Source organism: Giraffa tippelskirchi, chromosome 1, assembly GCF_054371585.1.
Source record: "Giraffa tippelskirchi isolate mGirTip1 chromosome 1, T2T-mGirTip1v1.2.pri, whole genome shotgun sequence".
In the NCBI taxonomy this organism is placed as follows: Eukaryota; Metazoa; Chordata; class Mammalia; order Artiodactyla; family Giraffidae; genus Giraffa; species Giraffa tippelskirchi.
This window is the reverse complement of record NC_137275.1, coordinates 172,688,351-172,715,783: the sequence shown is the minus strand read 5'-3', so window position 1 is coordinate 172,715,783 and position 27,433 is coordinate 172,688,351. Positions and strand designations below refer to the sequence as shown.

Sequence of the window (27,433 nt, the reverse complement as noted above, 5' to 3'; positions counted from 1 at the left end):
ATACAGCCTGATATTTCATGAGCTCCTTGGCCACCACATTGGCTACTTGGTCTCGTATTAAGCAGAGATTAATCACTTTTCTATTTTGTAAACTAAGATGCCTGGAGTAGAAACTTTAAAGTTCTTTCAACTCTAAACTCCCTGAGTCTAGGAGAAAGGACTTCCTGAAGGTGATAAGCTCATCAACAAATTCCAGCTGAAAGAAAATAATGGAAAACACATTGGGTAGGTTGTTGTGATCTCTGTGATACAACTTCCAAGAGGAGAGTATCAAATTGGTGATGCTTAGGTCACTTGCCCTTTGTTCCGGTGACCAGAGGGAAAGAATGAATCCTCCAGCTCTCTCGGTGGGAGACCGAGTTCTGCATCTGTACACAATGGTCAGCTCTCCTCCAATACAAAGACTGGAAGCTAGATAGCCAAAGTCTTTGGCCATGGTCATAATGAAAATAGGTATAAGATGGAAAGATTTGTGATATTTACTAAAATGCCAATTAAGAGGAAAAAAGCTTTTCCTTTATCACCTTCAAAGTGATAAGGTGATAACCATTTTAGGTTAATAAAGAGCCTGCATAAACATTAATTCAAACTATCATGCTTGGGAGACTAATTCTGAAGCTTTATTACACTATACTAATGTCCAACAAAGAAACACTGTGCAGACTTCCCAGTGTCTAAGAAATGAGGGGTTCCCAATCATTACCAAGTTCATCAGTTAGCATTTACGCATGTGTAGGAAGCATATGAATTTTCAGGCTCCAGTTCAGCTGCTGTTCTAGGGCTGAACTCCACTAATTTAAACAACTTAAGGCCAGATGTGTTGTAAAGGGATGATTTGTCTAGATTAGTCATCACACACTGATAGCCACATTCTTTTTTGCAAAATGCACAGCACATTCCAATCCAAGGAAGCCTTGGCATTATGAATTCCTTTCACTTGGTTGAGTGTTTCATTTGCTTGCTAATATAAAATTCATTGAGGCAGCAGGCAGTCGAAGCTGTTGGGAGTTCTAGTCCAGTGCACCACAATCCCACTGCAGAAAGACTAATGGCAAAGAGGGCATCCCAGAATAACCCACTTACCTGTTTGGCATAACAGTACGCTTTCTGCAAATGTGAAGCACGTGTACAGGGTCTGCAATGGTTTGGGATAAATTTGCAAATCTGACCACTGGAGACCAGGACTATTTCTACTGTGGTTCTGTAACTACTTAGCAAAAATGCTTCAGAGTGCTCAGCAGGGAAAGAAAATGTGATAATTGTGCGAAGATTGGACATTATATTAGAGTGAGCTCTTTGGCACAGAAGAATAATGTCTGTGAAATGCTAGTTTCAAGTCTTCTAATGCTGAATTTCCATCATGCTGCTTTGAGGAGGCAAAATGAGAAGGCAATAGTATTGCTTGACTCTGGATAACCAACCAGGCAACCGCCTGAGGGTCCCAGAGCAAGTCTAGGAGAGAGGCAGATAGGCAAACGGAAGGCTCGAGGTCACCTATGACCTGTAGAGTTTTAACTTCCAGCTGCCAGATTCAAAGCACAGCATTCCAGTTTATCAAGGCATGAATAAGGCCTATGTTCTTAAAAAAGCTTGTGTCATCCAAATTCATAAGAGATTAGTTTGCATGAGAAACACAGTAGAACACTTTTCAGAGAAAAATAGAGAAGCAATTTTGGGAAACCAAAATGAGATGAAGCTTCTTGGTGGATATGTAGTCTTAGAGATGGGAAGGCTTAATAGGATTTATTTCACTTGTTTACCTGACCCATATAACCTCTTTCTAGCATTAAAAAAACAAAAAACACTGCCTAGTATTTACCTCTAGGTTCCCTCACACAAATGTCTGAAAGTGAAAGTCACTCAGTCGTGTCTGACTCTTTGCGACCCCATGGACTGTAGTCCATGGAATTCTCCAGGTCAGAATACTGAAGTGGGTAGCCTTTCCCTTCTCCAGAGGATCTTCCCAACCCTGGGATCAAACCCAGGTCTCCCACATTGCAGGCGGATTCTTTACCAGCTAAGCCACAAGGGAAGCCCAAAAGGTGAATGGAAGGCATCCCCGGGTGGGCACAAATGTCTAAAACATCACTCAACTAGTAGGTGATCAAATTGGAGTCCCAAACAGTCCTACCAGACTATAAAACTTTTGTTCTTTACTCTTCAAACTCTAACCCACTGGGTAATTACTTCTAAGTACCTGGACTGACAGATACTTTTTCACTAATGCAATAGTCAGAATAGACTTGGCTAGATTGTAGTAACAATTCCTGAAATCTCACTGGCTTGGCATGTCAGAGTCAAGTATGGGTCACAGATTTATCCCCAAAAGCTCTTCTCTAAGCAGTGACTTAAGGACTCACACAGCTCCACGTTGTAACTGTGCCATCTAGAACCTTTGACTTCCAATGTCTTGAGGTACAACAACCAAGGGGAGAGCATCACCAAGAGGTGATGCTGGGTCACACAACCTTTGCCCTAGTGACCAAGAGCAGGGAAAGGGAGAGCATGAATCTTTCGTCTTTCTTGATGGGAGACAGAGTTCTGTATCTCAACACAAGGGTAGATTTTCCCCCAAAGAAAGGGGAATTGGAAGCTGGATAGCTAAAAATATTAAAAAGTGTCCATTATACCTACCGTGTGCAGTCCACTGTGCTAGAAGCTGTATAGAATACAAAATAAGTTATGCATAACTGGAGTTTTGAAAGAAAATGATACTCTAATGGTCTGAGAGACTGATGTACAGAACCAGCTATAATTTCAGAAATAATACACAGAAGAAAACAATGGAGGGGAAGCATGACAAGTATTGTTTACTAAACTAGCCAGTCTCAAAATTCCAACTGCTGCATATCAAATTCCTTCTAAGTGATGAGGTCAAGTAATTCTCACTCAGAAATGGGGAAAACATCTAAAGAGAAAAAATGATTGTCTTATTATAAAATCTGAAGGCAACTCAGCTTTCTTTTTCTCATAAACATAACATTTTTTCAACCATTCTCTTAACATCACTGAAACTCAATTTTTTCATCTGGAAAATTATTAGAATACATATCATAAATTTTCTCAGGTGGTTCCTGCTATAGTAGTTAGCAGGCACTCGACTAAATAGTATTTCTTCTTTCTCCTGACCCTTGGTCAATTTTTTACTGCATTCAGTAAAGAAAATACTAGCTGTACCTGCCACAGGTTGGTCTCTTGGACTCATACTTTCATTGACTTCAATTTCACTGTTAGAACATACCCTGTTATAGATCACATTCATTTCCTTAGGGTCTTGCTAAGTGGCTGGCCTGGTAATTCAATTAAATATATTTGCTACTGTTTAAATGGATGATACTTCATTATGATATTATTCCCCCAAAGTAAAATATTATATATAAGCAGTGGCCCTTAATGTCTCAAGTCAATGTTATGAGTAAACAGTAAGATTTTTCAACAATGTGTCAGCCCTGGAGGGCAATTATATACAAGTCAAAGATTCTCAATCTGAGCACTACTGACATTTAGAGTCAAATAATCTTTTTGGTAGAGGTCTGCCCTGTGCATTGTCAGACACATCCTTGACCTCTACTCACCAAAGCCAGTAGCAGCATTTCCCCTACCCCTGCACTGTGACCACCAAAAATGCCCCCTTGTGACAGGGAGCAAAATCATCTACATCTCTCCCTGCCCTACAGTTGAGAAGCACTGATCTATATAAAGGTATATTTTCATTTTATGGCAAATACTGGCATTGTCTTCCAAAAATTTTGTCCTTGATGACAAAATCCTGATTTCACTGAGCTACAAACCATTCAGACGTAATGGTGATCCTATTTCAAAACCAGAAGTAAATCCTCAAAGTCTTATCCAACTGTGGAACTCCCCATGCTTTTACCAAAAGTGACTTAGGAACAGTCATGTGACAGCTTTGGCTAATAAGAAATAAGGAGGAGACTACTGCAGGGCTTGTCATGGGTTTTATGCTGTCCAGTATACTCCAAGAAAGACCTGTCCTCTTTTCTCACTGCATACAATTATGCTAGTACACAATTATTAGAACCACTACAATCATGAAGATTTTAGCCAGCATGGAAACAAAGGCTACAAGCTAAGAGGAAAGCACCTAGGTCTGTTGAGAAGTGAATTTAAGTGATGCTGGAACTACCCTACCTCCAGACCTCTTGTAAAGTCTATTAATAATCTACCCTTTTTTTTAAAGCCAGTTTAGTTAAGGCTTCATATTAATTAGAGCTAAGCATCCTGTCTAAGAAATTTCATGTTATAATGGACTTCATCAATATAGTGGCCATCAACTCCAGCCAATAGGAACCTGTTTGATCAAGACTGCTTCCATACAATAACAAAATACAGGTGCTACTAAAAAATGGGCAACATGGTACTTCTTCTTCCTCAATGAATCATATTAAAAAAAACATTTTTCAATGACTCTTTCCATTATCCCCCATTCACTAATCCTATATAATAAAACAAAAGTGTACTAAATGTGACAAATGTGTACACTCTTAGTATTTCAGGAGCTAAGAAATGTAAATATCAGACCAGAACTACATTAAGGTGATTCCCCAGAAAAGGACTTGTTTGTTAATTTAGCAGACATATATTGAATGCTGCTGCTGTGAGTGTTAGGGAGGACAGACAGATTTGATCAAAATCATCCTGCTTTCAAGTTGCTTACAGTGCAGTAAAGAAAAGGCACATGTAGAAATTACAGTAATACCCAGGTTTTGAGTATTCAAGAGTGGTGCAGCTAGAATATTGTGAGCATTCAGATGAGCAAGATGATGTTGCTGCAGTCTCTGGTACTTGAGGAAAGATTGATTATGAAGGAGCAATATTTTAACTGAGTCTTGAAGAATGGGTAGTATTTATTTGTTTAGACTGAGGAGTGACATGGGTTGAGAGGTGGGAAATGCCAGACAGGGCAGACTGAGCATGTGGATGTATGAGGAACTGCAGGCAGTTTAGCTTGGCTGGAATATTGATATGTGGGGGGTAGTCACAGCCACAAAGAAGACCCTGATTGTTGCCAGATGATGATAAGGAAAGCTAAAATCAAGGTGGGGGAAGGCAAAATAAAAATTCAAGAGGACAAAGATCCCAAATGTTACAAATTAAAGGATATGTTCATTTCCTTATGCTCAAAAGAAACATGAAGCCAAGAAAAAGTGGAGTATCAGAAACTTTGATTTAGGTAAAATAATGTTAATCTAACTACGATCCCCTCCATAAAAGTGGCCAAGATGAGCAATTCACTAAACATCCAATGGCCTCTTTCACACTTTTTGGCATCACAGAGTTGCTACCTCAGCAAGCTATAAATAAAAATAGACTATAAAGCATCTAGATAACACTCCTAAAACTGCTACCCCTTTTCTCCACCCCAGTGAGCTCCTTATGCATAGTCTGTTTTCTTTAAGGCTTATGCAAGTTTTCAACCCTCAAGTAAACATAGGTAGTGTTAGCTTTTTAAATAAAGATGATTTGGTTTCTAGTCATATTCCCAAGTTGATTCAGTAATTCAACATAGATTCTGTTCTCAAATTATAGCATAAATCATTTACTATATAGTAGGTGGTTTAATGATTTCACAGAAAATGTAAAATCAATTTCAATGCAAATGTAACTTCAATAGGAATCACCACTTCCCCCACTTATCAACTGTGTGACTTTGGAGATATTATCTAACCTTTCCGAGTCTATTTTCTCATAGAAAAGAAAAAAAAAAAAAGAAATAGCCATATCTGCCTTTGAGTGTTGGTGAAAGCATTTAACAAGATGCTATTCCTAAATCACCAAAACAAATCTGGGTACAAGATAAGTGCTCAGTCAAGGGTGACAAGAGATGGGGAGGGTTCATTTAATCACAGCCTCAGAAACAGAAAGCCACTTAAAGCTGAATCAAGAAAGGGAGCACTTACAAAAGGATATACAAATATCTCATAGGAACCAGGCAAAGAAATTATAGCAGGACTTCACAAGAGACTACTAACAAGAAAAGTTAGAAGATGATTGAATGATCTCTTTCTGACCACGTTATTTCCAGTCCACCTGTCTGTGTATCTACTGGCTCCTCCTCGGTCTGCAAACTGACCTCTCCTGCTTCACTGAGCATGTGGCAGAAGTGACCATCCCAGGCCCAGCTTTACATCACCACATCTTCAAACACCGAACAAGGCTTTGAACTGGTCCAAACCTGGGTCCAGTGTCAATCCACCATCCAATCCACTGGGTCTGCCCTCCTGCCCCAACACCCACTCATTTCTGAGAGAGGGATCCACTAGGAACAAGGTATGACAATGGGAAGGAAGAAATTGTCATGCTGAGGACAACCAACAGAAAGAAAAGCCCTAATGCCCTCTCTTTAATATCCTCCACATCAAGCAAAGCAAACAGTGGACTGCTGTATCACTTGAAGAATCCTACTTCAAAGGCAGAGAAGCTAAGAGTTTCCAACCACGACCTCTGCCAAGTCCTCCGCTTCCACCCCAGCTCCTCTCCTCACTGCTCTGATATATTCAGGTCTCTTCCATTATGGTTGTGTGTGTATTTCAGTTTGGCATCTCCTTCCGTCGCAAAGCGGAGGTGATCATATTTCAGGAGGTGCTAGTTCCTGCGTGCGGAGTTGCCTCTGTGTTATAATTGCTTTCCACCATGCAGCTGCCGCACACGAGCTCATCTACATGCTGGATGGCTGCGTTTACAGCAAGCCAGCCTCACACTGAGTTTAGAGAGAGGCAGGCTCTGCTGGCAAATCTTGCTTCCTGAGGCATGTCATTTCTTTGGACGATTTGTAGTCTGATAACGACCATGTCATGATTGTGCGGTGATGACTCCAAATGCCCCAACACACCTGATGGATCTTAGCATAAATTGGCCATTAATCAGTGTGTTGGACCTTCAGAATTCCCATATTCAAGCTGTTATGCCATAATGCTGATTAATTGTTCAATGCCCAATGTAACCTCCACATCCTGTGTTACTGGGAGGCTGTAGTTACCCACATGACTTCATTAGATTTGCCTGAGAGGAGGAAGTGCTGGATACTCTTCAGTAATACAATGATCTCCTGGTTTCATGATGACCTCACAAGTTTCTTAAAGGAAAGTATACAAGAACTTCTGCATTTCATACATAGTCCAATGGAAAAGAGAAAGTCCATTTAAAGATACTAAAGGGGTACAGCTTGCAAACTTTCAAACCAGAAAACAAGAGCAAAAGCTTATTGTCATATCCCATGTATGCTTTGTTCCCAGTTTAATGAGTCTGAACTGATTATTCAGGTTGGGTTTTCATCATTTCTAATTTATTTACCACTTGTACTTGTGTCCTTTATTGTCATTAATGAAATATATTCATTGAATCAGCAAATATTTGTTAAGGGACTACTATGATCTAGCACTGTTGGTTAGCACTGGGAATACAACAGTATAAATGCAAGTAGAATACTTCAGAGATACTTCAGTCTTTATAGTAACTTTAAATCCCCCAACCCCAATCTGAATGCCTCTGTCTATATGCAAGTGATTTGGAGTTTTTGATCCATCTCTCTCTAGTTCTGAACTTTGCCCCAGATTCCATGCCCATATCCCCTTCATTAACAGATGTTGGTCTTGACGTCTTCTGAGCATCAAAAATCCATTAAAAAGGAAACCAAGATCAAAGAATGCGCATTATGAGAAGACTGAATTTGTTTTACCCAGGTACAATTATTTAAGAAGTAAAGCTTCCAATAATAGAAGGGCTGTTCCAGGAAGCAGCGAGGACCTTTTCTCTAGTTCTATTCTAATATTTTTCATAGATGCAGTAGAATGCCTTCTGACATTTATTACAAGGAGATCAGTCTCAATGGCCCTTTCTAAGATTGTGTTCCTTCTAACGGAGAAGGCAATGGCACCCCACTCCAGTACTCTTGCCTGGAAAATCCCATGGACGGAGGAGCCTGGTAGGCTACAGTCCATGGGGTCGCGGACACGACTGAAGTGACTTAGCAGCAGCAGCAGCAGTTCCTTCTAAAGCCATATCTGTCAACATTCTCCATTCTGCCAATCAAAGAAAAAATACTTAGGGCTGTTTCAAATACCTCAAGCTTAAGCAAATGCTGAAGTATACTTCTTCCTCCACATCTTTTCCACTGTCCTTTTGCTTCATGGGCTCCAGTAGCCCGTCTCCCCTCCTTACTGGATCTGCTCCTACAGGTCTTCTCTCTAGCAGGCCCTAGATTTCACACTCAAACCATCATTAGTAGCCACCTTTCAGCACATATCACTACCTGATTTGGAATTTTCCAATGACCCTCCATACACTGCATATGTTTATAATTTCATAGACAGCTTTTGCTGAACGGGATCTTTATTAGTTTATTATTGCTAGTGTAACAAATTACTAAACATCTAGTAACTTTCTTCTTCTGTGTTCAGTTGCTCAATTATGTCCAACTCTTTGCAAACCCCTCCTCTATCCATGGGACTTTACAGCCAAGAATACTACAGGGGTTTGCCATTTACTTCTCCAGGAAATCTTCCTAACTCGGGGATCAAACCCACATCTCCTGCATTGGTAGGCAGATTCTTTATCACTGAGCCACCTGAAGAAACACAAATTCATTACCTTGTAGCTCTCCACATCAGAAATTCAAAACGGGTCTCACTGGGCTAAAATCAAGGCATTGGCAGGGCTGCCTTCCTTCTGGAGATTCTAGAGAAGAAGTCATTTCTTTGCTTGTTCTAACATCCTTGGCTCGGGGCTTCTGTCCATCTTCAAAGCCTCCAACAGCAGGTTGAGTCCTTCACACACTGTATCACTTCAACCTTGCTTCCATGGTCACCTCTCCCTCTCTGAGTCTTCTTTTTCCCTCTTCCTTCATTTAAGGACTCTTGTGATTAACCCTGGGATCACCCAAATAATCCAGGATAATCTCCCTATTTTAAGATCCTTAACTTAATCATATCTGGAAAGTCTATTTTACCCCACAGCATAACCTACTCACAGGTTCCTGAGATCAGGATGTGGAGTCTTTGAGGGGTCCATCATTTTGCTGACCACAGGATCTTAGAGTTGATTAATGAAGTCCCCCATTTTATGGGTAAAAAAAGAGGGGCAGGGAAAAGAAGGTACTCATTCACTCTAACGCCCCAGAGTACGATCAAAACTAGAATCCGTGTCTCCCAGCTTCCATCCCAGTGACAGAGAATACCACCCTGTCACCTGCAGAATTATGATTTAAGAAGAAAGTAGCTCAGATGGTAAAGAATCTGCCTGCAATGCAGGAGATGCAGGCTCGATCCCTGGGTCAAGAAGATCTCCTTGAGAAGAGCATAGAAACTCACTCCAGTATTCTTGCCTGGAGAATTCCGTGGACAGAGGAGCCTGGCGGGCTACAGTCCTTGAGGTCTCCGAGAGTCAGATGCAACTGAGCAACTAACACTTTCACTTTCATAGCTAAAAGCATTATTAGCAATTAAAGCAACTCTCTTCCAAAGACTGAATTTTCTGAATTCTATAAAATTCTTCCAGGACCTAACTGTTCTCTGAGTATTTTTTTTTTTGAAGCAACCAATAATTTCCTGCTTGCCTAAAAGAGTTAATATTTCCTTTTAAATGTACTTGATTCACAGAAAGAATTCTCATTTCACACCATAAAAGAAGCTGAAGAAGGTCATATTCACTTACTTTATAAAAGAATTTTCCAAATCAAATAAATTGCTCCATTTTACTTCTCTTATAATTGTGATTAAGATTCAGGTAGTAATTATAATTCCCCTTTGTTTTCGTAAGTGGCTGATCCATCGTTGTGGGATCACAAGCAGGTAATGTGAAGTTTCCTGTCTGCCTGGGAGCCACTGGTTGAAGTTTCTAACAGTAGGCATTGTTCCACAGATGTTTAATGTATTGAAGGTGAAAAAGAAAAGCCTGATTACCCAGGCATTTAGAGCCTGAGCCCCTGTTTTCCATGCAACAGAAAAGAGCAACAAAAAATTATCCTGAATCACACTCCAGTGGAAGAGACTGCCTCCTTTGAGGACTTACAGCTCTCTTGCCCTCCAAGCCTCCTCTTGTTTTCTAATGAAAATCAGCATTTTAATTCTTGGTCTATCCATCTTTAAAATGCAAACATTTTCCCAGTTACCAGAAGGCAAGCAAATTTCAAAAAGAAGACTTTTCAATGCTCTCCACTAAAGGCTGGATTCACTAGGGTGGTGAAATGATCCAGAACTTCTGATTGACAGCTCCCCCACAGGGCAGCAATTTGGGATTATTCCCACAACATCTTGCCTCTTCAACTACTTGAGAGTTAAACAATACTTAGCAGAACATGGTTTACAGTACAACTTAAAGTCAACAGTAAAACAGGAGCCAGAGCCTGGTAAGAAAAGGGAAAAAAAAGAAAAACTAAACAAATCAGTCATGAAGCCAATAATAGAAAGGGAATGGAATTCAACAACCAGAGCAATGGAAAGGCAATGCATCCCCCATTAAAATTTGAACAGAAATGTCAAGTTGCTGAAGCAGAAAGAGGCCAGAAACTCTTCAGTAGGAGGCTGAGTCGTCCCTCCTTTCAGGCTGAGCACCAGGACAAGCCTTACACGTCCCCTGCAGTTCCTTTCCTCTTGCCCATCTGGGCAGCCCCGGAGCGCTTGGCCGCCTGTAGTAATAAGGCCGGGTGCAGCTTTGCATGCATCAGACTCAAGGCTCTTCTCCAAAGCAGAGCCCCTGCCAAATGGGCCCCAGCACCTCGCCCCTTGCAGCCTGCTGATAGTCTGCAGCTTGTCTGTAATTGTTGCGTGAACATGTACTTTCTTTCGCTGATGATTTTGGCACCCTCATGGGGCTCTACCCAAAAAGGCACTGAACAATGGGATGTGATTGTTTTGAAATGTGCCCAACAGGAAGCCTCGCTCGGACAGCTCTCAGGTCCCCCGCAACCCCCGCCAGGCTTCAAGGCTTGGCTAGATGAATGGAGTTCAGCTGTAGTTTACAGTTTATCACCAACCAAGTATTGCTCTTGCTGCCAGCCCTCCCCTCTTCAGCTTCTAAAGAAAAATAAAGGAATAGAAAAAAGGAAAGAAAAGCAGCAGCACCAGATCATTTATTGTATAACAATCTGAACAAGGGAAGGGGGGGTGTGGAATGCCCTTGGTGACCATGAAACTGACACGGCTCCCCAAAATGGCTTCCGGCTTTCAGTGCGTCGTGCAGAGCTGTCTTCCCTCACTCTTCCAAGCCGCTCCCCCGTTTATAATCATCGTTCAAAGTGGTGAAAGGCCTAATTGCCCCGAGCAATGTGGTCAGTCTTCCTGGAGATTTAGCTGCCTGCTTTCATCTGGCAGCCTGGGAGGGAACACAGCATTTCCCTCCAGGCAATTTATATGGTCTAGCAGTTCACTGCAGAAAGTGGTGCCTTATCGATTTCTGCCATAGCTTCCATGGCTGACTCAAGGATCAGAGCCTCTGACAATGACTAACAAGTTTAAACCATTAGTCCCATTTGTAACTACTCAGCGAAAGGCTTGTCAGTCACAGTGTACCATCTACTGCAGCTTTTAGCAGATTTCTAATCCCATTCATTTTGCCCACAATGACCCCTGTAGTTAATGGAGGTTATCGGAAAACTATTTTTTCCCTTCAAAAGCGGTGCATTTTTCTTCTTATTCCTTTTGGAACATAAAAGCCATTTCAGTTGTGATGTTTCAAAACAGTGATGCAGGAGATGATCTGTACCCCTCTGAGGAGAAAATCTGTATCCTGGTGTGCAGGACATTATGTCTGAACCTGAAAACCAGCGCAGAGAATTGGGTGTCTGATAATGGTTCATCATGTACAGATACTCCCCGTTCTACTCTTATATAGGTTTGTCTTAACACCTCCTCCCCCTCCCTCTTTGATGGTGAGAGATTCATTTTGCTATAAGAAACCTCTCTCTTTCTGGGTATCTAATCACCCTGCAGTTGGTTCAGCTTAAAGCCTTGTGTTACTCAAAGTGGGGTCCCCAAACCAGCATCACCTCAGAGCTTTGCAGAAACACTGTTTCAAGTCTCACTCTTGACCTACTGAATCAGAATCTGCATTTTAACCAAATTCACAGGTGATTCCTATGCACATAAATGTTTGAAAACCACTGGTTTAAAGAAGCTATTTTTTTCACTGTCACATTTTCATAATAAATAAAGCCTTATACCAAATAAAGCCAAATTTAACATTTTCAGTGTGTGGGTTAGAATATTTTTAAGAAAAAAATGAATTCTTCTGCATATCAGTTCCAGTGACTGTCTTCTTGTAGATCTGACAACTGAAAGCTTTCCATCTTCATATCTGTAGTACCTCACCCAGTACCTTGTACACAGTAAGCACAAGATGAGCAGTTGTTGAATGAATGATTTACAAGAATGAACAAATGAATGAAAATGAAGACAGAAATGTGATGTTTCCGTCAGTGATATAAGGAATCAGGTATGCTTGACACAAAATGATTTTTAAAAATGGAGAAGGTGACTCTTAGGACTCATCAGGGAATAAGACTCTCATTCACTTTTCATTCCCTTACTTTGATGCTCTCACCACCAAGTTGATCCTGTCCTGAAGATGGAAAAACAATGCAACAGGCAGGGCTTTTCCTAGAGTATCCTCTTGTTTCCATGTCTAGCCCTGTTCCATCCCTGTCCCTTTCTGCTGCTTATTTCTCTTCTCTCCCCATCATCTACTGATTATTAATTTCCATCTTCTAAAACCCTATACCCAACCAACAGACACCAAAGTATCTGAAAATCAATCCATAGTAAAATAAAAGTGACTGCTATGGCCCTAATATTTTGAGGGTAATTTCTTGACATCACAAATATCATATCACCCAGGCAGTCGATTTGATCTAGGGATCAGATCAGTTCTGCCATTGCTAAATTAATAACAGAAAAGTGCTAAGTAACCTTCTTACAGGATGTTCATGGAGGAGATTTTGTTATGTAGCTGCTGCTTCTCTAAGTCTGATCCCTTCCACTTCCCAGAGAATGTATTTGATCACATGGCCACCCTTGTCTTATGGTCATAGGTCTCTGTTTTGACAATGGTCATTAACCAAAAAGAATTTGTGAAAAAGCTCTTATCTCAAAAAATAAAAGTATAAGTTTAAATCTAGGGCAAGTTTTATATGAACAGGTATTACTCATCTCCATCAAAGAGAAACTTCACACCATGATTGTTTTCCCCCAGCTTAAAACAAGAACTTGGGAAATAAAATTATCTTATTCCAGTGATTACTTCTGCAAACTATAATTTCTGGAGCTTCCATCCATGGACTGCCATGTTGTGACTACTTAATTGCTGTCTGAAACGCAGAAAACTGACTTGTGTTTTCATTTTAAGGTACTCCTTTGACATTTTGAATAGTTACATAAATAGGTTGTTTTGTGTGTTGCTAGCAGGAGCCAGCAGAAAATATCTCACTTGGAGGTAGATAGTGTTGGTGACTAAACAGGAATGACTAGGTGGGTTGCAGGGCAGTTGTAGACCTGTACATAAACAAGCACAAAAACTGAGGATGCCAACAATTCTCTGTTGTCCTCTCATCCTGAATTTGTATATCTTAAAGAAATTATTCACATATTTCCCACACACAAGTTAAAAAGTACCTTCATGGTGGGGTATCCTCCTCCCTCAACCCCCTCCCACCCCCACTATGAGTTAAAATGCAATTGGAGAGCATATAAAATAAATGGAAATGTCATCTGGCTTGTAACAAAAGACCTAAATCATAATGGATTATTGAGCGGCATCTTGTGGTTAAACATGAACATGACACCCATAGAAAAAGCTTGACTTGCCAGCATGCCACTTGAAAACACTGCCTCACATCTGGCTTTTGATGGTGCTAATAAAGGGCCATGCAAGGTAATCAATGCAGCCTTATCATCATGCCACCTTAAAATATTTCTTGTGAATGAGTGCATTAATTTATAATTAATCATCACACTTTAATATAATGTATCCATATAGGCAAATTTAATCAGTGTTCTTTCTCTTTCATAATATTTTATTGATAGTAACAGAGCATTAAAGAAGACCTACAAGATATAAAGTTACATGAGCAGTGTTTGTAATCTAAGCCAAGTCAGCAGAATTTGAAAATCAGTGCTTCCTTATGAGATGAAATATGAAACCATTCAGTCATTCCCTCACTGAAATTCATTTTCTCTTTATTATCCAAATCCATAAGGAAAGGAAGAAGCTGTCCTTTCCTGGCATCTGCCTCTTTCTCTGTCTCATATATGGATTTGGTCAGTATATGAAATGAGTGAATGGGCCTTCATAAAAAGAGACACAGCTGCTATACAGCCAAGACTATTTCTGTAACACAGCAAAACAGCTAGCTGTCATTCAATTTTCAAAAATTAATTCAACATTTTAAAATCATGCACATCTTACCAAATTTCCCATTCTGGGCATCCTTTAGGAACCGATAAACAAATATAAACCCAAAAAAGTTCAGGAAGGCAGCATATGAGCTATCAAGTCAAAAACTGATACTGATTTATTTGCATTTGTTTTAGTGGGGAAAAAAAATCATCTTTCAAAAAAAGTACTGGAATAAATCATAAATTTTAACATATTTTATATTGTGCTCAGTTCTTCAGTTGCGTCTGAGTCTTTGTAACCCTATAGCCCGCCAGACTCCTCCGCCCATCGACTTTGCCAAGCAAGAATACTAGAGTAGTTTGCAATTTCCTTCTTCAGGGGATCTTTCTGATCCAGGTATCAAACCCACATCTCTTGTGTCTCCTGCATTGGCAGATGGATTCTTTACCACTGCGCCACCTGGGAAGTCCATATTTTATATTTCTAGTTAAAAATATTAATGTGTGGCTTAAAAAACTTAGCATATACTGAAGAAGCACATACTACTTCTTAACAGTTTACTGTGGTCCTTGAGTGAATGCTTATGCCTAGCAATTGCTTAGCCTTTCTAGGAAGTTTTTCACCTGAATAAAGAGAGTACTTCCATGTCTAATGTTGCATATTATTTTTAACTATGCAAGCACTTGCTATGTGTATCAAACAAGGTCTCATATTGAAAAATGAAGCCATTCAAATATTTCAAGCAAGAGGAATTTAATGCAGGGAACTGGTTACACTGAGGACAGAAGAGCTAAGAAACTCAATGGTGAATGGCAGACAATGAAGCAACCCAATGATTAACAACAGGAGGAAGCCACCAGCATCTTCCAAGACAGATACAACTTGAGAAGGCAAAAGAGATGTCCCTGGGCCAAAGAAGGAAAGACGAAAAGCCCTACCTTCACCCTTCCACCCACCCTCCAAACTCCCCCAGGTGCCTTCCAGAAAACAGTAAGTTAACAACTAATTCTAAAAAAAAAAAAAAAACCTATTTGTGGCATTTGCCAATTTCTATAGTGTATATACTCTCACCTGGCAAATGTGTAGTGACTCGAATGTGAATCACACACCAATACAGTGTTTTCTCCATATAGATATAAAACCATAATCAACCTCAAGTGTAGAGACAGTCAAAAAATAGTAGTAAAATAATTAGGAAATGATGAGTTTGTGGGATGCACATTACCTCCGCTTTTAAATATAATTTAACTATAAGTAAAGCTTGATAGTTGAATGTTTAATGATGATATTAACTGGTGTTAACAGCCAGTTCACAGGATTCTGAACATTTAACATTAGGTACTCACACTGATGAGAGTCAGGTCCGGGAAACCTGGTCTAGTTAACAACAACGGTTGGAAAAAGCAACCCAAAACGGTCCATTGACTATGATACAGAACAGAGCCAAGGAAGAGTAAGGAATGAAGCTGAGGGCAAACAGATCGAGAAATAGTACATTACAAATCAATGAAAGGCAAACAGATTAAGGATTACTTAAATCTCTCCAACAAGAAGGAATTTAGCATCTCCAGAGCTGACTCCTCGCTAAACCACAGTTAGACAAATCATAATTAAGTTCACAGAATACTTTGCAGGATAAAATCCATATTGTCCAATCCCAATGTGTCGTTCCCAATTTTTGCCTATTTTTTTCTTTTTTATTGTCTTTTGAAGATGACAATCTCCCGATCATCACAGATCGAGAAGTGCAAAGTGTACCAGAGGTTTCTGGCACTGACGACATTTTGATCACTTTCACTATCACATTTTTTCCCAAACTGATTCATCATGATAAGTCTATGGATAAACAAGATTCCAGTATAGCACAAGGAGCTAGTCAATATCCTGTAATAAACCATAATGGAAAAGAATATGAAAGGAATATACATATAGACAGATACAGATATATGAATCACTTTGCTGTATAGCAGAAGTTAACACAACATTGCAAATAAACTATACTTGAATAAATTTGTTTAAAGTGAGTCTATGGTGGGAGGTCCAATGACAGAAAGGATTCATAAATGCCTAGAGAAGTGAACTGTTATTTGCATATGGTTAATTTTTTTTCTTTTACAGACCTTGGGAAAGTCACATAGACTACCTGGGTCTCAGTTTCCTCACTGGCAAAATGAGAAACGAAGGAGTTTAATTAGATAATCTCTAAGGTCGTTTCTGGCAATTAAGTTCCACAATTTTATGATGGTGTATGTGAATTCAGTTTGAATATTTTATTCTCTTTCTCTTTGCTTTACTTATTCCTCTCATTAACTCCCCATTGTAACTGGCAGAGATTGCTCCTCAAAGGCCCAAGCCAAGAAGATGCAAAAATACAAAAAACAATGAAAGATGAGTGAGAGGTCTCCATGACAATCAGGAATCTTTTCTAAATAGCCACATCTTGGGAAAGCCTGATCCAGCTTATTTTCTGGGAACTAATGGCCAGCTAAGATGAGCTTCTGGGTAGGCCACAGACGCAAGGACCATTAACACTTGATTGTCACTAATTCTGAGTCAATGTCCCATTTCAAAGTCATTAGTGGTATTAAAAACTCCAACAGCACATACACACAAAGGAAAAACAAAAAAGAAAGCATTAGGATATGTCTGAGATTAACATAGTACTATAGGAATACAAAAGAAAGGACCACAAAAAGCTCTAATTTAACAAATGCCTATTCAGAAAATTCTTTGTATAAATTCTATACTAAGCATTATATGAGATACAAAAATATAAAAAATAAATACTTCCTCTGCCCTCAAGAAGTTTAAATTCTCCACAATATTGTGTCCATATGGATATGTATTTACTTGGCAATGATGATCTTTCTAAAACTTCCAATTTCATTGTTTTCAATTATGTAACACAGTCAGCCAGCCATAAAAGCCACATCAGAGCCTGTTTCACCTACCTACTTAAATCTAGTTATTTGCTACATCCTATATGAAATGAATATTTATGCATTGTCTGCTAAGTGACAGTCGCTGTATTAACAAAGCCAACCACCCAGTGAGAGAACAAATAAGAAGTCCATTGATCATTATAAAACCGGGGGGGTGGGGGTGACAAGTGACACTTTTGTGACTGAGTGGAAAGGCCACTGATTTCAAATTTGAGGAGTCATAAGTCACTGCTACAGTGGTCCTCTGCTATGTTCATCGTACAGCATCCTTTTCTTTTTGAGCACCAGCACCTAATTTCCTTTTGGAGAACTCTATTTTCCTGTAGTTGGAGAACTCTCCCATTAATTACTCAGGGCAGTCCTCTGCTCATGAAGTGGATCTGTGACCCAAGGTAGACCAATTGTCAGATGTCTTCTCCCAGAACTGTTAATCTTGGGTAGAGTGATACAAGAGCAAAAATAGTTGGGAGTTTTTCCAATGGCAGAACCGTAAAGAGACAATACATTGATTTCTATCACTAAAGTTCCTGGAGCTGCCTTCATTCCTGTCCCTCTCAAGTCCTGAGATTTTGGCTCATCATTTGTTTCTTTGCAATACCCTGTGCCCATCCAAACAATTCTTTCTTAGTAGATAAGCCAGAGTGTGTTTCTCTTGCTTGCAACCTACATACTCTACTACATACCCAATTTCCAATAGAAGCACCAAGCTGAGCTATTCTTTACCTGTAAAGAATCCTCCTGCAATGTGGGAGACCTGGGTTTGATCCCTAGTCGAAGATCAGGTTGGGAAGATCCCCTGGAGAAGGGAATGGCTACCCATTCCAGTATTCTGGCCTAGAGATTCCACAGACTGTATAGTCCATGGGGTTGCAAAGTCGGACACAACTGAGTGACTGTCACTCTCAAGCCAGCCCCAGGAGATACTGCTGCCCTCATAAAGGGAGTGGGGGAAGATAGGGAAGTACATGGTACATTCCAGAAGTCAAAGAAACTGGCTGCTGGAATATAAAGTACAAGATGGAATTTCATGAGAGAAGATAGTGAAGAATAAGACCATCCAGGGTTTTATAAACATGCTGAGACCAAAGGGAAACCACTAAAAGTCTTTTTAAAGGAAAATGTTTTAGAAAGATCATTCTGATATTGATGTAAAGAACAGATTGGAGGTTTTATACTATAGACAGGCAGACAAGTAAGACAACTGTTCCAGTAGTCCATATAATACTAACAGAAATTAGTATAACAAAGAGCAACTGAGGAGGAATGAAGAGTTATTCTGACACAGGGGTCAGGGAAGGCTTCTCTGAAGAGGTAGCTTTTGAGCTGAGACCTAAAATGTGAAAAGGGGCCACTCAAAACTTTAGACTCTAGTCTATAGTAAGACTGGCAGTTGATGCAAGTCTTTGAGCAAAATGAACTCATCCTGTTTGAGGTTCAGAAGGAGCGGCATGGTTGAGGCAGAGGGGAGAAAAGGAAATTAGAGAGGAAAGTAAGGACAGATACTATTAGCTCCTGAAAGTCAAGATGAGTTTATACTTCTTGCTTATCAAAGTGTCTAGTCACTAGAGGATTTAAGTAAGGAAGCAATGTGATCTGATTCACTTCTTACTAGAACACAATAAACTTAATCTTCATCCTAAAACTTGAGCAGATCTTGTGTTTTTAAAAAAATGAACTAAAACATATAGAGTTTTTACTATCAGTGAGTCTGCTTCTTGTGACTCATATACTAAGAACTGTCCTTTTATTTTGAGGAAAATAAAAGTGAAAACCTTGACCAATAACATGCTGTGTTTCTCGACATCCATTTAATCCAAACTATAAAGCACAGTTGTCATTAGATCTTTTGCCAAGCCCTCTCTCCCTGATTGATTTGAAAACTTAAGGAATCATGAATGGAAAACTTATCATGTTTTCCATTCATAATCAAGAGGGCCATCAAGATGGTTTTCAAATTCAAATTTTACCAAGAAATATCAACAGCTTAATAAAGATACTATAAATTTCACTCAATATTCTTTATTTTAAAATGTGGATTCCAAACTATTATGCTTCTTTAAATACTTGTTAATAAATATTTGACCTATTCATTTTCATTTAGTTTTTGGAAGTTCAATGTTTAAATTCTAGAACTAATGAATGATTAGCATTTTGAGGCATTATACTGAAAAGTTATTAAGGGTTCAAAATACATAAACCATTAAAATTATTACTGCAATTCCTATATAATCTCATAAAATAGAATAAAAACAACTGGCTGCAAAAGTTCCACATAACTATATTTCTATAATTTCAACTAATAAAAAATGAGAAAGAAAAGAATATCATTACAGTTTTTCAATTTTAATGTTTCGATTAATCACTTGAACAAAGACATTGTTGTCAGGCTGATCTAATCTGCAGATGAAACAAAACTGAAAAGATAAGTACTGAGTGGGACTGAAGAAGCAAATTTTCAAAACAGAGCAATGTAGAGGGACCATAGGTCAAACCTTATCAGATGGAAATAAGACATCAGTAAAAGAATAGGATGACGAAAATGTGTCTCATCCTCATCAACAGCAGCACTAAGCCAAGCTTTACCTGTAGCTCAGCTGATAAAGAATTCGCCTGCAATGTGGGAGACCTGGGTTCAATCCCTAGTCAAAGACCAGGTTGGGAAGATCCCCTGGAGAAGGGAATGGCTGCCCATTCCAGTATTCTGGCCTGGAGAATTCCATGGACAATACAGTGCATGGGGTTGCAAAGAGTTGGACACAACTGAGCGACTATCACTTTCAAGCCAGGCCCAGGAGATACTGCTGCCCTCATAAAGGGAGTGGGGGAAGATAGGGTAGTACATGGTACATTCCAGAAGTCAAAGAAACTCTGGCTGTTAGAATATAAAGTACAGCAGATGGAAAAAAGAGGTACAATTAATGGCCATTGTACAAAGTTAAATACTAGAGATCTCAGCTGTAAGCCTGGTGATACAATATAACCTTACATAAATCTAGTAGAAGAATTTTGGTGTCTCACATAAGAGTGCCAGTGATATCTTTCTACAATGCACAGACTGGATCTTCCCTAGAGTAACTTTGTCCTTGGGGCCAAATCAAGAGTAATGATTGCAAACTGAAATGCAAGTAGACAAGATTTACGGTTTGGCAAGAAGTCATATGAGGAAATACAAAGACATTTGAGGTCATTGAGCTGGAAAAAAGAAGAAACTAAAGAGAACTGGACAGTAGCAGTTCAGTCTCTCAGCCATGTCCGACTCTTTGCGACCATCAACCGCAGCACGCCAGGCCTCCCTGTCTATCACCAATTCCCTGAGTCCACCCAAACCCATGTCCATTGAGTCGGTGATGCCATCCAGCCATCTCATCCTCTGTCATCCCCTTCTCCTCCTACCCTCAATCTTTTCCACCATCAGGGTCTTTTCCAATGAGTCAGCTCTTCGCATCAGGGGGCCAAAGTATTGGAGTTTCAGCTTCAACATCAGTCCTTCCAATGAACACCCAGGACTGATCTCCTTTAGGATGGACTGGTTGGATCTCCTTGCAGTCCTTTGCAAATACTATAAAACTTCTAAGGAGAAGAGGGATAAACTGTCTTTTTATTTAGTCCCAGATGGGAGCCCTACAACCAATGGGTAGAAGTTAAAGATGAATTATGAACTAATATACTTTCCAACAATGAGATGTGTTGTAAAACAGACAGGCTTCCTCAGTCTATAGATAGTGCCCTGTCACATAATCATTTAAACTTAGATCAGACAACAGACTGAGGCTATTATCTGTATTAGGATTAAATCAGTAGTTGTTTACAATCTTTTATCATCTTGAGATTTTTACATAAACTATTAGAGCTTTGTAATTAACGTGCTAATGTTAAGAAAAAGTTCCTCAAGATACTATTTTCTAAATATTTATGGTAGAAGGTAGAGATAGCCAATTCCAGTTACATCACAAAAATCATTAATTAACATACCTTTCATTAATATCTCCCTACATCTTTTAGAAATTATTTAAATATCTCCATATTAATAAAAGTCACATAGGTGATGTTACAAAACCCAAGCAATGAATGTGTGCATTGCTCTTTCATAGAGATGTTCCACTCCTCAGCACAAGCCTAAAACTTCCTGGAATGGAATGAATTAACACCAGGATTTCAAGATCCAAAGCACTGGAACCACTAGGACAAGCCAAATTCAGGATATTGGCAACAGAATTCCCAAGGGAAATCTAAGCCCTTCCAATGAATAAAGTCATTGAACTGACTTACTTGTAACCCATTATTATACATTTTCTTTTGTGTAAAGAAATAAGAGCACTTACTGAAAAATATACATTTTAACCACTAATCATAAGATCAAGGTTAACAGCAGATCATATTTGAAGCCATGGGACCTGATCATTAAAGATCTAGCATCAAATAAGCCTCGTTAATCAATCTCTAAAGCAGCATTTTCCGAACTGTGAAATCAGCATTTACAGAGAGAGAGAAAAGAAACAGTGATTAAAATGTTTTGGAAACACTGTACTAACATAAAGCTAAACTGGCTTCCCACTGAAGGACTTCTCAGAGTTTTGACTATTTCCTCTGAAATCTCCAAGACAATGTACAAAAAATACTCAATGTTTAAAATAAGGCACTGCTATAGTATGCTTTGAGGAAATAATCTCATAAGGTAGAGAATGGAATGCAATTCTAATTACGCTGTGTAAATAATCAGAAATTGTGTATAACAAGTAATGTGAACTTTCAACAACCCTCTGAGAGGCAAAAAAAAATACATGCACGTATGTACAAACATAAGCTTATCTTAAATACACAACAAATAATAATAAAATATACAACACTCCATTACAAATTTCATATAGTCAATTAATCCTCACAAAATACTTTAATTTTTGGCAAACTCTTAGATCTATAGTCAACCTATGGCTACAAATACTGAACAAGCATGGCTCCAAAATAAATATTGGTTGATATTTTAGTTTTTCATGAGCAAGATGAAAGGGAAACAATGGATTGATATGTCAGAATATGCTGAGCAAAAATTTTTGTTCAAACAGATAACAGTTTTGAACACTGGAAAACTATTTTTTCAATTTTTTGTGCTTTTCACAATATGATGGGTACATAAACAATACATTTTTAAGTTCAATTTGCTTTGCTTATATTTTCCCTATGAGTTAGTTAAGTCTAGACAATCAGCAAAACAAACTGAAGCCTGATTTATAGTGTCTTCTACTGTCTATGGTGTAAATATTCTCAGCATGCTCTGTTTCAGCCTATGAGCATGATGTCACTGGATGCAGAGCTGGAAAGAGAAGCACAGCAGTTTGCAATTAAAATAAGTATTTTTCATTGAATAGATACAGTAGCTGTAAATAACATCAACATATAAATAATTACAAAACAGAAAAATAATCAGGAAGAAGTGAGTTTTAAAATTTTATTACTTTTAATATAACTTATTTATTGTGCTTATATAATTTAACATTTAATAATGACTATATTGAACAACCAGCTCAATAAACTCCTGACATTGGAGTGATGTCATCCACACAGTAGCATAGGTCATTCCCAACCGCAGTCCCCTCTACAAGAAGACCAAATAGTAACTATCCATAGACAAGACACCACTGTGAAAGTTCCAGAAATAGGGGTAAGGCTGAAGTACTCACCTTGGACAACAGAGACCTAGGATGACCACATAATAAGGGTAAGAAAGACAGCTACATTTTTAATGAATCCCCCATTCCCCAGATCAGCCCAGCATCATATAGACAGGGCCCCCCAGGTCTACAGTTTCTTCCGTGGGAAAAAGAGAACCCAGGATGGACATCCAGCCTCCCCAGCACTGCAGGACCCTTCCTGGGAGACCCTCTCAAATATCTCATCATAGGGATCACTAAGGAATCTGAAGAGTTAAGAAGGGAGGCTAAGCTTACAGTAAGCAGCACTCAGATCTTCAGTTCAGTTCAGTCGCTCAGTCATGTCCGACTCTTTGTGACCTCATGGACTGCAGCATGCCAGGCTTCCCTGTCCATCACCAACTCCTGAAACTTGCTAAAACTCATGTCCATCGAGTTGGTGATGCCATCCAACCATCTCATCCTCATCTCCTTCTCCTCCCGCCTTCAATCTTTCCCAGCATCAAGGTCTTTTCCAGTGAGTCAGTTCTTTGCATCAGGTGGCCAAAGTATTGGAGTTTCAGCTTCATCATCAGTCCTTCCAATGAATATTCAGGACTGATCTCCTTTAGGATGAACTGGTTGGATCTCCCTGCAGTACAAGGGACTCTCAAGAGTCTTCTCCAATACCACAATTCAAAAGCATCAATTCTTCAGTGCTCAGCTTTCTTTATAGTCCAACTCTCACATCCATACATGACTACTGGAAAAACCATAGCTTTGACTAGATGAACCTCTGCTGGTAAAGTAATGTCTCTGCTTTTTAATATACTGTCTAGGTTGGTCACAGCTTTTCTTCCAAGGAGCAAGCGTCTTTTAATTTCATGGCTGCAGTCACCATCTGCAGTGATCTTACTGAACTGTATTCCTGCTCACAGCAGCACTCAAGCAGAGATTTCAACCAGAGGTTCTGCATTTTCGTGGAGCCAGCCCAGTGGCCTCAGGGAGCTCAGTTAGCAGTTCAGCTTGATTTGGATCCCCAGCCAACAGACCACACCCAGCATCAAGCCCAGTCTAAAACCCCACCAGGGCAGAAAGCAAATTCCCAATCCCACTCAACTTCTGACCATAGCCTCTAGCTCCACGCCTGTGGGAAGTGCTGCTCCAGATGACCAGTAGCCATGCAGCACATTCTAGGGCCACTCAGGCAGGGATCTAAGTCAGCAGCTCTGTCCAAATACTCAGTGATAGTATCCTCTAGGCCCATAAAAATAGGGAGCATTAACAATGATGCTCAGCAGCCTTGGAGCCGAGTCTCTAGTACCACCTAGCCATGGATCACAGCCTAAAACCCCAACCATCATCGGAGCTCAGCATACGGCTCTACCTAACTGTTGAACACAGCATGTGGTCTCACTCAGGCAGGGAGCCCACCCGTGACCCCATTCAATCACAAAGAAGAGTGTGCTACCCCACCAACCAGAGAGACTTCTCAGTGACCTGACCCAACAGCAGAGCATAGCCAATAGCCTCCATGATCATGAAGCCCAGTCTGCAGGCATGCTCAACTTTGGGGCACAGGCTGCAGCCCTGCCTGATTGCAGAGCACATCCCGCAGCCCTGCCCTATCAGGGAATCCAACCCCTGACACCACCCCACCAGGGAACACAAGCAGAAACCTCACGCAATCAGGAAACCCATTCAGCTACCCTGCCTCGATGTAGATCCAGTTAGCAGAGGCAAGGAAATAATAAAGATTAGAGCAGAAATAAATGAAATAAAGAATAGGAAAGCAATAGAAAAGAGTAACACAGCTAAGAGTTGCTTCTTTGAAAAGATACAATTAGCAAAGCTTTAGCTAGACTAACCAAGAAAAAAAAAAAAAAAAACCAAGAGGACTCAAATAAATAATCCTAAATAAAAGAGACATAACAACAGAAACCACAGAAATACAAAGGATTATAAGAGATTAGTATTGGTATAAAATTTTCCTATAAAGAAAATAAAATTGTCCTAGAAGAAAATAAATTCTTCTAGGAAAACCTAGAAGAAATGGATAAATTGTTAGAAACACATAACTTACCAAAACTGAATTATGAAGAAACAGAAAATCTAAACAAACCAATAATGAGCAAGGACATTGTGTCAATAATCAAAAAAAATTCCCAACAGAGTAAAGCCAGGATAAGCTGGCTTCACAAATGAACTTCACCAAATATTTCCAGAATAATGAATACCATTCCTTCTCAAGCTCTTTCAAAAAAACTGAAGAAGAGGAAATATTCACAAGCTCATTCTATGAGGTCAGCATTACCTTGATATCAAATTCAGAGGAGAACACTACAAGAAAAAAAGACCACAGATCAATAGCTTTGATTAATATAGATGTAAAAATTCTCAAAAAATATTAACAAATTAGAATTCAAGAGCACGTTAAAAGAAACATCCACCATAAACAAGTAGAACTCAAGCCTAAACTGCAAGGATGGTTCAACATATTCAAATCAGTAAGTATGACACTTCACATTAACAGAATGAAAGACAAAAATAATATAGCCATAGCAACAGATATAGAAAACATATTCAACTAAACTCAACATTCTTTCATGATAAAACTTCTCAAACAACTGTGTATAGAAAAAAATGTACTGCAACATAATAAAGGGGGTGTGTGTGTGCGCCAAGTCGCTTCAGTCATATCCAGCTCTTTGCAACCCTATGGATAGTAGCCCACCAGGCTCCTCTATCCATGGGATTTTTCAGGCAAGAGTACTGGAGTGGGTTGCCATGCCCTCCTCCCGGAAATCTTTCTGACCCAGGGATAGAACCTGCATCTCTTATGTCTCCTGCATTGGCAGGCGGGTTCTTTACCACTAGGGCCACTTGGGAAGTCCAATAAAGGGCATACATAGAACAAACCTATAGCTCACATTATACTCAATGGTAAAACGTTGACAAGGAATAAGACAAGGGTGCCCATTCTCACCACTCCTATTCAACCTAGTCCTCTAAGTCCTCAAAGAGCAATCAGTCAAGAAAAAGAAAGACACGATATCCAGATCAGAAAAGAGGAAGGAAAACTGGGTTCAAAGATGACGTATCTTATACATAGAAAACCCTAAGGACTCCACTAAAAACTTGCTATTACTAATAAGTGAAATTCCAAAGTTAAAGGATACAAAATCAATATACAAAGATCAATACCTTATTATATACTTGAAAGTTTCTAAGAGAGTAGATCATAAAGTTTTTACCACACAAACAAAATATTCATAACTGATAGACAATTTAAATAACATTGCATTAATCATCTCATAATCTGCACATATATCAAATCATCACGTTGTATATCTAAGAAAGTTATATATCTCAATGAAACTGCTGTTACTGCTAAGTCGCATCAGTCGTGTCCGACTCTGTGCAACCCCATAGACACCAACCCACCAGGCTCCCTCGTCCCTGGGATTCTCCAGGCAAGAACACTGGAGTGGGTTGCCATTTCAATGAAACTGGAAAAAGTTAAATCAAATTTATGTAATAAGAAAATAAAAATAAATTCATGAACATTTAATGGTCAATTCATCTAATATAAGCTGGCTCCAGCCCACCATTCTTTGGACCAGAGAGCATTTTTTTATCTCTCTGAACATCATTTGGACCCAGTATCCTCTGAAACTCACTTTAAGAAATACTGCTTTAAAGGAGATATCACAAGATATGTGGACCATAATCTCCAAATGCCTATACTTCACCCAACAAATATTAAAATAAAAAATTCTTACATGTCTACTTCTAATTTATATTATACGATTTTTAAGAATAATTTCCTTTCACATTCATATTAGAACTTGTAAAATATAGCTCTTGACATTCAAAAGCAGCCTTTAGAGTTTAAAATATCTGTTGAATTCTGTATGTTTTGCTCATTTAATATTTAAAGTATAATGAACTGGTTAAATTAAAATCAAATGTTTTCACATTATAAAATACACAGAAATTTACTCATCAGATTCATTTACAAAGCATATTTACAAGCGTATCTACCCTGAAAACCATAACTCTTTCTCAACGTAGTATGTTTTATGTAACTGTAGGGGTCTTAGTTTAGAAAAAAGTAAAAATCACTTAAATAGCAGTTGCATAAGCTGATAATGAAAGGGAGCCATTTAAAACTCCTTTTGAAACAAGGTAGGGGAAAGAAAGTATTTAAGCCTCTTGATGGGGCTCTGATGTTCTATACGGAGAAGGCGATGGCACCCCACTCCAGTATTCTTGCCTGGAAAATACCACGGACGGAGGAGCCTGGTAGGCTGCAGTCCATGGGGTCGCTAGGAGTCGGACACAACTGAGCGACTTCACTTTCACTTTTCACTTTCATGCATTGGAGAAGGAAATGGCAACCCACTCCAGTGTTCTTGCCTGGAGAATCCCAGGGACGGGGGAGCCTGGTGGGCTGCCGTCTATGGGGTCGCACAGAGTCGGACACGACTGAAGCGACTTAGCAGCAGCAGCAGC

General features: G+C 39.4%; 1 long non-coding RNA gene across 47 annotated transcripts in view; it reads right to left on the bottom strand.

Annotated features, from left to right (window-relative positions):
- LOC145512531 (uncharacterized) overlaps positions 1-27,433 on the bottom strand; it is a 1,082,988-nt gene that overhangs the window by 869,180 nt on the left and 186,375 nt on the right. For 9 of the 47 annotated variants that reach the window (XR_014058637.1, XR_014058642.1, XR_014058643.1 and 6 more), the window contains one exon: positions 22,155-22,602. The exons of 33 other annotated variants lie outside the window; for them this stretch is intronic. This is a non-coding gene — a long non-coding RNA (uncharacterized LOC145512531). Of the gene's footprint in view, positions 1-11,073; positions 11,773-22,154; positions 22,603-27,433 lie in introns of those variants that run through there. 5 more of the 47 variants (XR_014058636.1, XR_014058640.1, XR_014058645.1 and 2 more) reach the window with 1 other exon arrangement.